Genomic DNA, 18296 nt, shown 5'->3' with positions numbered 1-18296 from the left:
AGGGAGAAATTTATATATGCATCTACATTTTTATCTATTTTCATAACAACTACAACAGTAAAAATACTGTTTTTTAACTAGGGTTTCTGGTATTTTATGTTTTGATTGATGTTTAAGAAGTCTGAACCTGATTATCTGTACTGAGAAACTGCATTTGACACTGAAGCTATTTCAGACAATACTAGAAGAAGCACCTGCAATGCACAATAATTTAAGTGGATGAAGAAACCCATGATATGCAGATATATATATATAACATTATGAGATTTTTCTGCATTGAGTAATCATCACTCAGTCTCACCTCAAAAAAACAAAAGCACTGAAATAGCAGCCAAAACAAGAATAAATTTTCCACAGCAAAAGTGACACATCAAGGTGACAGAAGAATAGAAGAGTTACATAAAGCTCTCCAGGGAAAAAAGAGGTTTTATACCCTGAGTTGCAACAGAGAACTAAATTGCAGCATAAAGAAATGAAAACTATATCTACCAAGACAAAGGTAGTACTTAATTAGGACCAGCCATCTATTCAACATATATAATGTGCTTTTTTTCTTTCCTTGTCCCATTCTGTCAGTTAAAAATCTTGCCTAACAACTTTATTAGTCAGTTCAGAATACCCACGATGTACATAATTTCCTGTGTAGAACACTCTAACTTACTTTCTAAAGGTCAAGCATTACTAACTACCCTAAACTTTGCACTGCAGTGCCTCAGATTTGCATGCAGAGTATTTATTAACACTTCTTTAAGATATAATTTTCTGAAAAATTAACACTACCCAGTTTTCTTCCCACTGAAATATTAAAAGAAATTATCTTTGTTGAAGTTCATCACCAGTTATGAAGAAAATCTGTGAACATCACTAGCTGCACAAGATCTAAATTAGTTAAAAATATTTATCACATAACCTCCTGGATTAAGGGCCCAAATAATCTGTTCCAAAGGGGAGAGTAAAGTTTCTTTACACCTTCACAACAACAACTCTGTATAAATATATTCTTCTGGGGGGGCGGTTCTGAGTTGGGCCAATGCTTTTTCAGGATAGGACAGTAAAACTAATTACTGTCTTAACCCCAGCAGAATGTTTTACAGTCCTATTGAGGAAAATATCACAGTATAGCTTTTTCAACTGTTTATTTTGAAACTACCTTTTATAACACAACAGAGATGACAAGAATAAATACTGCCATATATCTGTAACTATGGACCAAAGACTTGTTTCAGATTAGAGGAGCAGTACCCTCCTAGCCACATGAGAAACAGGGTTACTACCTATGTCTTTTACAGCTATCAGCATGATTTCTTTTGCAATACTATCTGTACAATTATACCCCAACCCAGTGGCTTCAGCTGGCACATAACTTTGGAGACACCACCACTAGTTTTAATGTAAAGAGGATTTCATCAGGAAAAACAAGGTGATTACCAACTCTGTGACATTTCAAAGTGTTTATTTCTAGTCACCAATTCCCCTAAAAATCTATGAAACCCACCAGCTTCTGTACACTGCCCTCATCATTGTGCCTCAATGACAATGCAAAGAAAGGTCAGTGATCCAATTTTGAGGTTGTCTGAACAAAAGGTGCCCTAGGAAAAGCCTTCCTGAAAAAAACAACACGATTATAAACACCACAATCGCCCTATCGGCTGCAGTTGTTTTGATTTCTTCCAACCATCTTGTTCAGACCTGAAGGCAAAGCCTAAATTCTGCCTACGTCTTCACCATCACTAATCCCAACAGAAGGCTCTACACCTCCATTTAAATGACTCTCAAGAGAACTAAAACTCTGCAATTTCCACCTGTAAATGGCAGAGCAGTAGGTGTTTCAGCAAGGGCCACCTGCACATAGCAAGTCTATAACGTGGTACTTATAGAAAATATTACATGTACAAATTCTTGCCAGGAAAAGGAAGAGCTTAAGGGATGAAAGAATTGGGGCAACAGAAGTAACCAGATGACACAGAAAAGGGAATAGGAGAGAGTTGTGGAAGTAGTGGAAAAACATACTGCAACAATTAGAAACCAGGGGAGAGGAAAAAGCAGCAACAGGTCCTGACTTTTCTCCCACATTGGAGGCTAATAAGCCCATAAGGAGCAAAAAGAGACCACAGTACAAGTTACCAGGACACAGAGCTACCACAGCTGGCCACCAATACAACACTTTCAGATGCTTAAGTAATCATGACATATAAAGAGGGTTTATTTCTCTCCTCAGAAAATTAAGTGTTCAAAAACATTAAAAATAAAGACTTTCCTGTAATAAAAACTGGTTCCTGGTTTCTACAAAACTCAAGATTATGAATATAATCTAACATTACTAGGTCCTGGTTGAAGTGACAGTAGCAAAGGGAAATTACTTTCAGACTTTGCAGTTGCATGGCCTGTAGAAAAATCCAGCGTGTGCAACGCTAAAGGAATTAAACTGATAGTCGTGGCAGAGCTCTGACTGCTAATAAAATCGTCTGCAGGGTCTGAAGGTAGCGATTACCCTTCCATGAGCTGCATACAAGTAATCAGAGCACAAAATACACACGTATAAATTCCTTATGGGACAATGTGCATTTGGAAGTGGCAAAGACAAGGACCTTAATACCAGAAGCATTTTCTGCATGTTAAGGATTGCATTCCAGTTTAGTTGCAGGCAAAGAAAGAAGTATAATGTTAAAATGCAACATCTACATGAAGTGGAAAGCGCTGCAAAACAAGTCACGAGTGGCTGTGTCCCTTAGCTGACATATACCACATAGGGCATTTGCAGGCAGCTTTGGTTCAGTATTGGCTACATACACAGAATGGAAAGGGTTGGAAGGGATCTCTAGGGATCATCTAGTCTAACCCCCCTGCCAAAGCAGGTTCACCTAAAGCAGGCTGCACAGCACCACAGCCATGTTTTGTGTGTTTGTTTGTGACCAAACACCATGGTTTGTTGCTCGCTGTCCAAGGAGGCCTTTGTCCTCCCTTGCCTAGTTTCTAGAAAATTGACTTCTGCCAAACTCAGCCTTCTGCAAGGGCTAAAGAGCTCAAATAATTTTAATTTTTAATCAACCTGAGAACAAATAATTGCAATTACATACTTTAAAAAAAAATATTTAATCAACTTTAAATTTTGATGTGATGACAAATTCCGTACAGTCTCTAGTAAACCACCGTTACTTAACTGACCTAACTGCTTTGAATTCTGCATCTCATTTGACTTTCCTCTGTTGCACTCTCCAACAGCTACCTGCTTGATGTAACAAAGCACTTCTGTTTGGTTTGATTTGGTACTGCGATTATTTTGTTCATAAAAATTGACTGTTTTTTCTTCAGATATTCATGAGGCAGTTGTGCTCTCTCTTCAAAAGACAGCAGTTCTCAAATAAGCCTTTTAATAGCCATCCTTAAAGTATCATTGTTCTAATTCACAAAGAATCTGACATTGTGGGTCTCACCACCCCCTCCAACCCCCTCCAATGACCACCAAGATTGTCTTGTGGAAAGACCATACAGATTTTCGAGGGATTAGTTCAGAATAAGCTTCGAGGAATCAAAATCAAGCAAGCTGTTGGCTAAAAAAAAAAAACAACACAAAAAAGCCAGAAACCAACAGTTTTTTTCAGGTGTAATATCATTTTTTCTCAAAGTAATGACAGTTCTTCATAAATGTTTTCTGAGCTTGTTGGGAATTATTCAACAAGTAGCTACCAAACAACAAAAATAAAAATTACAGAGCACTGTAAATATTGTAATAGTATTTCTACACTAGACTATTCCTCTGAGAGGAATCCAGAAGCTGAAAATCTTCATTAGACTGAAATAATAGGGAAGGATTTGTTTTTACAGATCAGTCTCCGCAGAAGGTGATCTTTCTGTGGGAAGGGCATTACGAGGGACTCGGGTGCAAAAGCCATGAAATACGGAATTTGCAGTTTATACTCTACTAAAGACAGCAGACGCGTAGCACCCGGTGAGGACTCACTTATTAAATGCTTTAGACACATCTTGGGATTATTTTAGTTGAATGTTTTGGCGGAGCCCTTTTTTAAAGAGTGAGTGAATTATGACTGGTCTGGGAGTAACCGTTATGCTGGCACATGAATCAGAAAACAGAATTGTAGTAGAATGAAACATGCCACACTTTAGGAATTAAAAGGGCATTTGCTGTTTCCCCTTCTGCAGTCACTGACCTCAAAGAATGTGCATGTCCCACCTCTGCACTGATGCTACCAAAGGGGTGCAGCAGGCAAAGGCTCAGCTTCACGCCTGAAAGTGGAACTAAGGACTTCATATATCATGGACAGTGAGTCCCAGTGATGTCAGAAAGACATACCTAACTGCAACCAATTAAGCAAGTTGTATTTCTGCAGATATGCAAAATAGAAATTGGACAGACCTTACCTTCACAAGGCTCTTGCACACAACAGCAGCGTGTAGCCTTCCACATGCTCAGTACTAGATGAGCTGTGTTGAGTTTCAGCTGCGTGCAGTGCAGAAAATAGCGAGAGATCCCAGAAGCACCTGAGCACTCACAAACTACAGGGCTGAAGCCAAAGCCCAAAGTGAAGCATGTCTGAAGCCAAGGCAGAAGTATAGCCCCAAAGATTTTTGTCATCCAAATGTCTTTACCCTTCCTTCAAGAACAGTCTAAAACTTATTACTTTCAAAGTTGATGAAAAGATAGAACCACCTTCAACAGCATGATTAACCTCCGATATTGCCAAAAATGCAGTATTAGCAGCTACTTCAGCTGTATTATGTACAAAAAGGCTAAATATAATAAAAAAATCATACTCTGCTGTTCACACAGAACAGATTTTTCATTTCAGCATATTAATCGAGTCAGTATAACAAGTCCAAATAACGTCAGGGAATTTACATATAAACCTACACAGTATTTCCTACCCTGGAACGCCAGTTGTGAATTTTTCAGCCAGTGGTATTTACCCTGGGAGAATTATGCATGGCAGTCACCTGGAAGAAGCGACTTTAGGAAAGAATCAGATATCCTGCACACTATACGTTAAATGAGCAACACAACATAATACTTATTCACTTGTCCAAAAGACAAGCAAAAAGAAAAACTGGTACTTAAAAGGCACATACATACACATACATACACTTTCACTAACTCTTTGACCTGCAGTAAGGGCAAGTACCAATAGTTGTCAATAGATGGAAGGAAACTCAACACTTTTGCACTCTAAAGCAGTGGGGTTTTTTCACACTAAATGTATTAAAAAAATAAAAAACAACCAAGTAAGGATAGTAAGACTAGGGAATCTAAAGAAATGAGAACTCCTGCTTTGTAAAGAGCCATTGAAGTTAACACCTCTGGACAGCAGCAGGCTGGCAAGCTCAGACTTGGTGGTGGTGACGGTGAGTGGCAGCTGGCCTGACGTCCAGGTGGGCATCTTCACTGGAGCTGGGAAACCCGATGTCAGACAGACCAAGCAGTGAAAAACCTTCTGCCAAAGAGTTAACACCCATTGGTGCCTCTGCATTTGCATCTTTGTTGGTCAAGTTGAAGAAACTATAGCAGGCAGTGGGAGGTCAGAGATTCAAGGCAGGTCTCCATGTGCCAGTCCCACCTCTGTCTGCCCAGGACCATTAAGAATATGCTGCAGAACCTGAGTTCCACCTGCACACACCCGATAGCTTCTCCTCTACTTGGTGACTCCTGAGCACACTTACACAGCGTGCAATATACCAGGTTTCTTTCAGACAGAGCAAACGTGCATTAAAAAAAAACCCACATGTACTTCTATATTGCTTTCCTCTGCCTGCCACCGATTGTAAAGCAATTTGAAAATGAGGATTATTTCTTATAGAAAGGCATTAGATGGATCAGCTGAAATTGTAGCTGCTTTTTTTTGATATTCTACAGAGTTTTCATAGTTAAACCTGGACCATAAACTCATCTTTCTACATTTGAAGGTGTATGTTTGTAGCATAGGATTAATTAAATAGCAATGACAGAATCACAGAATCACAGAATAGTAGGGGCTGGAAGGGACCTCTGTGGGTCATCTAGTCCAACCCTCCTGCCGAAGCAGGGTCACCTACAGCAGGCTGCACAGGACCTTGTCCAGGCGGGTCTTGAATATCTCCAGAGAAGGAGACTCCACAACCTCCCTGGGCAGCCTGTTCCAGTGCTCCGTCACCCTCCAATAAATTAGAAGTTAATGGAAAATTAAAACCTTATTGCAGAAGTAAATTCTCAACAAGATCATGAACTTACTTAGACCCGCCTGCAGGTTTATATGCAAAGATAGGACAATTCTACAAAGCCACCTCCTGGTTTATACATTTCCTATTCTCCATTCCATCATCAGTAGGGATCTGTGAGGAGTTTCCAAGGTTGTTTCAAGATTGTTTTCCTGCCCTCCTGGCCCATCCTTTCCCTTCTTGCCCAGCGTGCAGCCACAGCCTTTAAGCAGTTACAGAGCACAGCTAAAACCAACCCATTATTTTGGCCAAACTAGGAGTCTGACAAACTCAGATTTGAGGCTTTTATTTCTGGTCCTCCTATGTGGACTTCATGTCTTCCCATCTTGAGCCACTCTAAGAATTTGTGTACTACGCGGAAAAGGTCTGTACTTAAGTATCAGTTTGGGTCCATTGTAAGTGAAGGTGACCCATTTTCTTGTTTTAGTGCTTCCCAGCCAGCATGAAGACAGAGACCTAGTACTACAAACTCTTGTCCCAGGCTGAAATGACACAGCAAGATGACGGAATACATTTGAAAGACAGCTCCCGAATCAGGAAAGGCAGCAGCACTGGGATCACCGTCAGTTCAGAGCATATATATGCCTGTCCTATGGGACATCAAGAATCACGGTTCTTCCTTCCCACCTTCCCACCACAAACATTGGGACCAGAGTCCCATAAAACCACAGAAGCACCACCTCAGGACTTCATACACATGACTCATCTGTGACTTTGAAAAATCTGATGCATGGCATTTGCACTCTACACCAAAATGTAACAAATAAGGATGAAAAAAGACCAGAAGAAGAAAGCATGATGGTCAAATGCTAACTACTAAATTCACTAAATATTCAGTACTTAAATTCCTAGGTATATAAACGCAGATCAATATTTTTATTAACCCCACCCCCCACCTTTAAAAGGATGAGCAAGAGGTGAACAGATAAAGAGTGAGTGTGGAAAGGCAAAGATGAATGCCCAGGAGAAAGCAGAGTGCAAAGAGGAAGCAGTGAAGCAGAAACTTTGAGTCACAGAGCAATACTGAGAAGAGTAGAGATTTTAAAAAGCCAGAGGACAGACCAGAGATACAGGAAAACAGAATTCAGACTGTAGAGACTATACTGTCCTAACACAAATACCACTAAGGACTGGGGCGGCCAGGGGTCTGGGTGGGGACAAGGTTTACAAGTTGCAAGTTAACTCCAAGTCCCAGGTCACATATTGTTCTGCACAAAGCCGCATCCTGTAAAATTATGACAATAAAGGAGCATCTCAGACAAAAACAAGCACCTATCCTTCCTCATAAAGTTATGAGAAAAAAATGAATTCTAAAGGTTTAAAACAAGAAGGCATGAAAACATTTTTTCAGAAATACTTTTTCAAAACCAATTTTTTTTTTTTTTAATGCTCAGGGTTACAGCAGCAGGGTAATTGCTTGGTTCACAGAAGAGTCCTCTTGTTCCTCCTTCAGTGTTTCACTGGGGGAAGGTTGCCATCCGGCCCCATGCTGAGGCCAGCGATGGTGCTCTTACATTCTCTTCCTGCAAGTGTTTCTGACAGAAAGGCTCTCAGTGCTGCAAAACCTAAAATAAGTAGGTAAAGCACGCCAGTGTCCAAGGAGTGACTCAAATTTGTTGATTTTGAACATACCATTATTTTGTTTCTCCATGCCCCAACAGAACCCAGTACTTCCATCAAAAGATTAACTATACTTGTTGGATCTCAATAGACTACACCACCACACTGCGACATACTACACAGAGCAAAATCCAGAGTCCTGCTCCCAATTATTATAGCAGCAATCTAAGGTAAATTGCAAAGACATGTAGCTCCTTCCTCAGAGTACCGGAGCCATGGCTACACTGTCTGTTTCCTACCATCTCCTCCAGTGGCCACATTTCTGAGGCCTTAAACCAAAAAAGGGAAGAAGCAGAAGGACCTTTTATATGAGGCCTTTCCAACATTTCATTTCTCTTACTGTACCCAGCTCACGAGATGCACTTTGCTGTGCCTGCCCACCCCCCATCACTGACAGCAGCACACCTCTGTATTACCCCCTTTCCCTCCAAAGCTTTCTGCTTCTCACAATTTGCCCTCCCTTTCACTCAGCACTGAGGCTGGGAACCAACATCATTGAACAGAGCCTCTAAACATCAAAGACGGCTTTCCTCTACATTTAGCAGTATTTTTGCAACATTAGACCACAGGAAGGTCTTTATGGGATCCTACTACTGTCTGCAAAGTCCTTTACTAGATGTCTGACAATATTCTGCATTGCAAATGGCAAAGCAAAAAAAATCTGCAGGAGACAGCTGAGAACTGCATGTCTTTCCCCTACAGGGGTTCATTTTTTCTATTTCTGTTTTCAAAAGCTTCTCTTTCTGTGAAAATTTTCTACTTTCTTCAACATTTGCAAACTCTTCTGAACCCATTCCAACTGAATTGCACAGAAGGCAAATGCAATCACTCTCTTCAAAATGTAGCTAAAGGGTTACACTGAATTGCTACTAAAAATTCATCCCCTATAAAACATAATTTACAAAGAATTGTTTTTAAGACAAAAAAATTTCAGTCATACTTCAGCATATTTAAAAAAATACCATCAACATTTATATACACATAATCGCACATGCAAATACCTGTACAAGATAAGACCAAAGGCCCATCTAGCCTGGTACCCTGGTTGCAGCAAAGGCCAACAAGCAATGCTCAGGACAGATCTAGATCTCCAAGTGACTTAGAGCTCCTTCCTCCACATGCTCCTTGGCTCCAGATCTCCCTCGTCCACAGGCTTACTGCTTTTACAGGTAAAAAAGACATCTGAAGAATTTACAAACCACACAGGCCCTTCTTCAAAAGCTTTTAAAAAGCTCACAACTGCGTACCATTGTGAAGAGATCAATCAATTTTTCTCAAGGGACTATTTCTAAATAACTAACTGCATATGTTCAAAACATATCAACCTGCTAAATGAAGAAAAACTAATAATCGGATCTCTCTCCAAGTCAGCAGACGTGGATATGCAGAGCAGCAGAAGTTCTGTGAACAACTGGAGCGGAGGTCAGGGTTGCTGGTAGTGCTGGTTGCAGCTAGGAGGAAACGCAAGGCGTCCCATGGCTTTTAGCAGCTTCCCCGGCTCCCAGACCATCTGCTTGTCTGCCAAGAAGGCTGTGGAGTCTCTGGCAACCCCACAAGTGTAAAATGTTTGCTGAAATAAAATTTTGAAAGACCTTGCATTGTGAGATTCCTCTTTTATTTTTTGTTTTATCAAATGGGATGAGAAACACATTGTTAAGGTTGACATAAGATGCTCCATTTTCTGTACAAAAAGTTACCAATTCTTGAAAAAAATGTTCCCAGATCAGTGCTCTCGTACCAGACAACATGTACAGACACAAAGAAAATGACCATTAACAAAAATGTTACCTTATAAAGTATCCCACACACAATGGCAAGGATCTCCAGACAAAAAATACATGGGCTAAAATTTCTGGGAACATTTAAAAAAAACAACAAAAACATTCCACTTCTTATCAGACAGTGCAGAAATAATAAAAATGCACACACTACAGTCAGCAGTGAGATAAAAAGTCTTTGGGCTATTCCAGCAAACACTTTATTTCTTGTCTCATTTCCCAGAAGACCTTGGCAACAGCAATTCTTGAAGGTGATTGAGATTTTTAAAAACACAGCACAGAACAACAACAACAAGCATATGCATAAATAGGCAGAATCCAACCACTTTGAGTTGGGCTTTTCGGGGATGAAGCTATTTGGAATTAGAGAAACTTACTCCAGTTATATGTCCTTTGATAAAGGAAGCGCATTAACACCATTCAGTTTCCTGTAAGTTTACTGTACTTAGACAAACGCTTTTGTGAGCAATAAGAAACAGGAAGGGAATTATCCCTGCATTTCATTAGGGCCAGAAGATGAAGGAAAATGCTTTCAAAATGTAATGAGGGAAAACCATGCTCTACAGCAGAAACAAGAGCAAACACAATGTCCTCGCCTAAAGGCAAATTAAAAGAACACATTGACTAATTGGAGGTTGGAAAAACAAGTCAGTGAGAATGGAGGGCTGATAGTTGGTAGCCCTGGATTCAGGAACTGGAATAAGAGCTAGACGTATGAGCTCCTCGCCTAAACCCAGGAAAGACTGTGCGGCTTCTAAGAGAAGATCTTCCACACTGAATGTCTTAGGAAGACATCAGACAAACTTTTATCAGAAAAAAAACACCTATGCTTGGAGCTAGAGGAATGGACTAACAATTCTTTATTCTATGATCCTGTTATTTTGAGAGACAGAGCAGAAATATCAGCAGTTTTTACTTCCATTCACACACTGGACCTCTTCCTGAATTTGGCCCAGTTTATGAAAGTCACAACTGGAAAGTTATTCTTTGCTTTACTGAATACTCAGAGATGAAGGAGAACAAGTGCAGGGAAGCCTTGGAGAACAAGGGAATGTAAAACCTTACTCAATTCCAGGTTATGGAACGGCAACGTTATGCCACATTTGCAAGGTAGAAACTACCCCAAAGTAATGGGCATTTCTTACCACAGTACCTAATTCTACAAACAACTTTTGCACTGAAAGTTTTCACTTCTGAGAGTAAGCTTATCACACCTTGCTGTGTTGAAAACTCCTGGGTTTATTTTGGTACTTTAGGGAAAAAAATATGTATATTAACAAAGTTCATGTATATTCCCAGCCAGAAATGAGCTCCTGGGAACACAAATTCTCTGATTATGTGCATAGATTATTAAGTTAGGTACCTGCAAATAAAATGATTTGCATTTAAAAGGAGTCATGTTCCCAGGTATATCCACGCCTTCCTATTTAAATGTTATCACAAAACCAGTCTCATTTCTATTTCAGACTTGTTTTATTTTATTGAGACCATATTAGCACACATCAATAAATGTTGTATTTACTCTTTAATTGCAACATAGGTGCCAATCCAGGACAATGCAAAAACAATTTTAGCTGTATGACTACAGAGACATTAGTGTGAAGCCCAGGACACACATACCAGCCATTTTCTAGCACTACACATTTAAGATTCAATTTACTACATCTGTGCAATACTGTCAAGCTCCTCATAACTAAGACAGACCCACACATCCCAGACACAGGAAAGCCACTATGTGCATCCAACTGAGTCCAAATTTTATGCCATGCACCTGGGAAGCCCCAGCATCTAGGAGTCCAGTCACAGTTCCTACCTGCACAACATCTCTGAGAGGAAACGGGTTTCATACAGTAAACAGGATGAGTGACATCCGCAGTTGGTAGAAAGATACAGTATTTTCTCATGATCTTTGCACAGGACTGCAAAGATAATCTGCAAAACACCCCTCTGACACCTTCCTTGTCCAAACCTACAGACATCCTCATCTGCAAGCACACCGTGGATTCCATCACCCAGTTTTTTGTTCATCTAATCCAAATCTGTAACGCTTCATTTAACCCAAAAGTCCAAGCACTTACCTTTAAATTTATGTTCACCTTCTTTAACTTTGGGCTTTCTCTTCCAAAACCCTTCCTCGAGTTAACAGGTTCTGTCTCTTTGAAGGCCCTCAAACTACATTCTGCAACCTGTCATACTGATTGCAAATGTACCAGATTTTAAAATCCGAAACTTAAACCAGCAGCATTTATATAGCGTACACTGGTCCTTAAATGAGACAAATTTGCACATACAGGATGAAAGAAAAACAGCTTTGAAAAACATTGCTGCTAAAAACTGAAGTGTTCCTGAATTAACTTAGTGCCAGCTGCAGTGACATTTTTTTCCTGAGACAACTACAGACCATGTGTGATGAAGTTTTAATTTGCAGTCCTTCCGTTTCCTCTCAAGATCCCTGACTGATAATTTTCTGATAACACAATTTTTAAGTTCCTGGAAATATGCTCTGTCAAGTTAGACAAATGCTGCTGAAATACAAACAGGTTTGTGTCAGACATCTGCCCCATTTATTTACTAACTCAGTTTCTGGGAACATGTTATGGTTTGGCTGGAGCCGGCAAAAAAAGCGCCACGCGGCCACCTCTCCCCCCGCCGGGGTGTGGAGGAGAATGGAAAAAAAGAAGCAAAAACCAGTGGGTCAGGATAAGGGCAGTTGAACAGAACAGCAAACAAAAGGGAACAGTAACAACAACAATACAGATAAGGAGAATGCACAAAGCAAAACAGAAAGCACAGAGCAACACTCACCACCCGCAGCCGCCGCATGCTCCCGAGCTGCGACTGAGTTCCCGCCGCCCAGCTCCCCTCCACCGGAACGCAGCATAGAATCATAGAAAGTTTTGGGTCGGAAGGGACCCCTACAGGTCATCTAGTCCAACCCCCCGGCAGTGAGCAGGGACACCGCTAACTAAATCAGGTTGCTCAGAGCCCTGTCCAACCTGGTGTTGAATGTTTCCAGGGATGGGGCCTCCACTACCTCTCTGGGCAACCCGTTCCAGTGTTTCACAACCCTCATTGTAAAGAATTTCTTCCTTATATCCAACCTAAACCTACCCTGTTTTAGTTTAAAACCATTACCCCTCGTCCTGTCACTGTTGTCTCTACTAAAAAGATTGTCCCCATCTTTCCTATAGGCTCCCTTTAAGTACTGAAAGGCTGCAATCAGGTCTCCCCGCAGCTTTCTCTTCTCCAGGCTGAACAAGCCCAACTCTCTCAGCCTGTCCTTGTAGGAGAGGTGCTCCAGCCCTCGGATCATTTTTGTAGCCCTCCTTTGGACCCGCTCCAACAGTTCCATGTCCTTCTTGTGCTGAGGGCTCCAGAGCTGAACGCAGTACTCCACGTGAGGTCTCACCAGAGCAGAGTAGAGGGGCAGAATCACCTCTCTCGACCTGCTGGCCACGCTTCTCTTGATGCAGCCCAGGACACGGTTGGCCCTCTGGGCTGCCAGCACACATTGCCAGCTCATGTCCAGCCTTTCATCGATCAGTACCCCCAAGTCCCTCTCAGCAGAGCTGCTCTCGATGCTTTCATCCCCCAGCCTCTACTGATAGCGGGGATTACCCCAACCCAGGTGTAGGACCTTGCACTTGGCCTTGTTGAACCTCATGAGGTTCACACAGGCCCACCTCTCCAGCTTGTCCAGGTCCCTCTGGATGGCATCCCGTGCTTCTGGTGTCTCAACCGTACCACTCAGCTTGGTGTCATCTGCAAACTTGCTGAGGGTACACTCGATGTCACTGTCCATATCATTGATAAACATATTGAACAGCACCGGTCCCAGTACGGACCCCTGAGGGACTCCACTCGTCATTGGTCTCCATCCAGATATTGAGCCATTGACCACTACCCTTTGGCTGTGACCATCCAACCAATTCCTTATCCACCGAACAGTCCACCCATCAAATCCATGCATGACGGCACATGGTATGGAATACCCTGCTCTGTTTGGCCAGGTGGGGTCAGCCCGCCCGGCTGTGCCCTTTCCTGGAGTCCAGTGAAAATTAACTCTGTGCTGGCCGAGCCTAGGACAGAACACAAGACTGGGTTCTTGGTGCCTACATGCACCAGGAACAAAGAGGAGCCTGAGCTGACACCTGCGTTGTCACCTTGGACCAGGTCAAATGCCAGCCTTGACCCAAAAATATCCCCTGGAGCATGGGAATCTTCAGAGCAAGCCCGTGGCTCTGGAGCTCCAGGGCAGGATGATCAGCAGGAAATTCTGCAGCCAGGGTTGTTCAGGCTTTTATGTTCCTCTTGCCAAATGGGAGAACCTGCAAGTCCCCAAAACTCAATGCAGGGGGAAATAGCCAAGTTGGAACAATTAATTTCCTGGCTTTTTTCCTACAGATAAGCCTTAGGATCTTAGAAGATGCACGAGAAGCAAAAGTCCTCTGACTCCTCCTCCTTGACCAATAGTTGCTACCTAACCATCAGTTGCTTTATGCACAAGTGTGAATTGGAAAGACTGGTTTATTCCGTTTCATTTATATTTTTCTGAGAGGATACCCTATTTCTACTTCCATTCTACAGAAAATAGAAAAAAAAAAAATCTATTTTTTATTCTGATTCTAGAAAAATTACTTCTTAGGAAACACAGACTGTTGTCACTCAGAAAATGCCAAGCTTTGGCTAGGTTTGCCTCTCAAAACAGAAGCGCATATTTTAAAATTAACCCAAAATACATCCCTAGGATTGTGCAAATAGGGTGGGACTTCAGCTGTCAACACAGGCAAGCAAGATTGATGATAAAGAGGCAGGCATGTGCATGGGGGGGTGTCTTTGACCAGTGCAATTCTAATTCAAACTGTTTTATCAAAATGAGTGTTTCAGCACGCAACCCATAGAGACGGAGCGCAGGGCAGCTATCCATTCATCACACTTCCTCAGGAAGACTGCATAAACAGGTAATCTGTTTTGGAGTTCTTGAGCACATTTCAGAGTGTGTGAGATCACGAATACATATTAAAAAATGGTTTTGTAACTATTGTTTGCTTTCCAATTCCTTTAGCCATTACTCAAGCAAATCAACATCGGGGTGTATTGGTTCTCTATTTAGAAAAGTCTAATTTACACTTTAAACGCTCTAGGACTTATAAATAATGAAACAGATCAAATATTTATTTGGGAACACCATTATCAGGCAATGGCCATTGAAGGTGCAAAATAAGGGACTTCAATGTTTTCACCTTAATTTGGAGCCATGCTAGAGCCTGTTTACATACTGTTATGAGAGGAACAGCAGGAGCATGTAACTCACTGCTGTAAAGTTGAATTATTAAAATTATAAAACGCCTACCTAAACATCGCTTACGGCTATCTGCATAATATTTTTAATATTTCCTAGGCATCTACTGTGCACCTTAACAACCACATACCTATGTTTTCTCTTTATAAGGAAGGCAAAAAAAGGACAACTTACTGATGCTTATCCATCCTCTCTATCTGCTCACACTACTTTCCGCAGGGAAGTATTCTGGGGAAAAAAGCCATTAGCAGTGCCAGCAAATTTTCTTAGTGCACCCCATTCAATAACAAAAGGCGGAAAAATTAAAGCCGTGTTTTCTAAAATTTTGCCCCAATATGACTGCTTAGTCTGAGTTTGGCTTTAGTCTCCCAGCTGTGGGTGGTTGAAAGCCACAGACATTGCAGGCTGAGCCTCATGAAAGGGGAATAAAAAGGTGAATGTGTGGGAAAGGCAGGAAAAGCCACCAAACATCGTCCAGGTAGAAAAATACATCACAGACCTAAATTTATGTCTTTAGATTTGAATACAAGTCTCGTTAAACAATAAATCAATCTTACCGTACTCTGTTGCTACATCTCTTTAGAAATACAAAACTGGGAGATGAAATTCTTCAGAGACTGAAAGAAGGGCCTTCTTACCATGCCTCAGCAGTGGCAACTGGAGGACAAACTACCCCAAGTGACAAATGCCAGCAGAGCCCACTAGCAGGAATGAAGAAAAGGAGATTCTTCCTTTGAAATTCATTCTTTGCTGATCAGTAATAGTCTCAGTTTTCTAACATCCTTCCATACTGTTTTATTCTCCTTGCACTAACACACAAAATCTAGCTGATATATATCACTGGTACCAACTCCTGGTTGTGTTTGCTGACATACCAATAGAAAACTAAGAAAACCAGAAATACTCAGCACTACATCCTGCCTAGAAGCAGGGTTTTTTTTTCCCTCTTTGAGGACATCCAAAAGCAAGTTCTGAGCCATTTTGTTGCCTCTGCAACCAAGCATAAGATTTGAGTTATGAAGAAGCCGAAGTCCGTAATGCCACTAAAATGTTACATTTATCAGGTGAAAAAGCCCAACCTATTAAAGCCACACTGTTCCCCAGAGAGAGTCAATTATTTTAGACTTCCCTGGCTTGGATTTTAGGGAACCAGTGAGGACGTATCCAGCTTATGAATTGAACTTGAGGATCAGGTTTTTATCCTCTTCATCACTTACCTTGCAAATGACGATTGATTTCACACATTTCCCCCCCCCCCCCCCCCCCACCAGATAGACTGGCTCTCTCTTCAAAGGGATATCCCACTCACTAACAGGCTGTGTGAACAGGTCTTAGGATAAAGAAGTCATCGAGTGAACCAAAAAAAAATATTTGGAAGAGACTGCTAGTAAGCTCATGGCATTTGATTTTGCTTGTAACCTGAAAGCTCTCAAAAAAAAAGTAAAACTGAGTTAGTATAAAATGTTAGAGTTGTGATAAATTTTTTGCTGTTCTACTGTATGCCCTATGGAAATAAAAACTGCAGGCATTTGCTTTATCAAGCAGTTGCAGCAGATCCTGAAAGGAAAAGAAAAACTCTTGGCATGTAATGAAGTAGAGAAATCACTGAAATACTGAAACATGTTAACGATTATACACATACACAATTGGTACCACCTGACTTGAGCCTCAGCCAAGCTTCTTGTTATAATACTGCTGAGAACCTCGCAATTTTAACCATCTGAGCTCACTTCTTAATAAAACAAGGGTTAGGTTACTGTCTTAGGACAGTAAATTTTTAACAACAAAACCAGCTGAAAATAAACCTCTTGCTCCTTTTAAAGATTCCTGCCCTTTTTAATAGTTATAGATTATCTTTTTCAGAGCAGGAATTTGCAATGAAGCAAAGAGTTGAATCACACCAGGGATGTGCCTTTTGTTACCCTGTGAAAAATTGCCCACGTGAATGCTACTGAATAAAACATAATTCACACATGTTCAGAACAAGACTTGGGAATTTAGCAACTACAGTATTAGAAAACACCATCATGTCTGAGCATGCCCGTCGGCCTCTCCTCAGCAGCTTGCTCCCCTGTCAGCCCCTAACACGGCAGCACATCATCCATTCCCCCACATTGCCTGCTTGCGATTGCAACTGGAAATCTCCAGGGTCTGAACTGGGATTATAAAATGACCTTGAGAACAGAGCTTCTCTAGGAGTGAAAACCAGACAGAACTGGGGCACAAATTCCATAGGCCGAGTCCAGGAAGGAAATGAGAAGAAAAGTCTGAAACTGTTAGTGTACAAAATCCTTCTACTAGGAGGCTGTGAGCAGGATTCCTGTGTCTCACCATTTCTTTGTCACTAGGCTGCTCCCATGAATCCTATCCACAAAATATTCTCATCCCTCTGCTACTGCCAGCCCACACTACGGATGCATCAGTAATGCAATTGCTGGCTCCTGCGCAGTAGATGCATACTTTCCACCTGGATGAGAAGCAATCACACCGTGTAAATGCTGCCTCACCTGGTATCTTTTCCAGCACAAAAAAAAAATTACTTATGAGTCACACCTGATGATATTAATTTTTCTTCCATAATTTTTGACAATTCATGTCCAAGGCATGTTGCTCCAGTAATGGATTCAGCTAACAAGATGGCTGAAGCAGTCAACTTCACTCATCCTAACTGGGACGATATAACAAACAACTTCCTAAGGTCATGGTGTTACTCAAGTGTCAGTGGTAGCTTAAAATGTGTGTGATGGAAGTTAAAAATTGAATTTTCAGTATGTTGATTTACTTGTAAAATAAAAATAAGCACAATATGATTCAGGCTTTTCCCCTTAAAAGTAATAGGTGCATAATTTTTTGTTTTAATTCTGTGCTAACCTGGAGGCTGCTATAGCCAGTAAGTGCTTGGGATGAGGGGGATTTTAACTGCTTGTTTGCAGTAGTTTAAAACACAGAAAAAAGCACAGAAGTTTGAACTGTATAATTTTACTCCGTATTTCTACCATTAAAAGTTTCAATGGACAATACCCTAAGGTAGCTCTGACAGTCTTTTCAAATTATTTACATATTTTTTTCACTGATTCAAGTGCAAGCTTATGAGGCAAAAGCACCACTTGAACGCATGTAATTTCCAGGAGGAGTTTTCAGTCTGCTTATCAGCCACCAGGACCATGCAAGCTGCTCCTTCTACACGGGTGAACTAAGAGGCAACAGAAGAGCCAACAGCATCAGTACTTGCTCCCAAAAGCTGATTGTTCACAATTATTCAGAAACCTCCATCTTTTCTTAACTGCTTTTCGTCACACAATTTTTCTTTCATGCCTATAGTCATGGCAGAATAGAGTTTCTGGGCTGTCTCATCTGGTTATTTTTCCTTTTACAAAAGCCAGGCATTT

General features: G+C 41.2%; 1 protein-coding gene across 22 annotated transcripts in view; it reads right to left on the bottom strand.

Annotated features, from left to right (window-relative positions):
- The window catches only part of PCDH15 (protocadherin related 15), a 1100829-nt gene that overhangs the window by 320630 nt on the left and 761903 nt on the right, over window positions 1-18296 (bottom strand). The window lies entirely within an intron of this gene.

This window comes from Opisthocomus hoazin, chromosome 6 (genome assembly GCF_030867145.1).
Source record: "Opisthocomus hoazin isolate bOpiHoa1 chromosome 6, bOpiHoa1.hap1, whole genome shotgun sequence".
Taxonomy (NCBI): domain Eukaryota; kingdom Metazoa; phylum Chordata; class Aves; order Opisthocomiformes; family Opisthocomidae; genus Opisthocomus; species Opisthocomus hoazin.
This window is presented reverse-complemented; position numbering and strand designations above follow the sequence as displayed.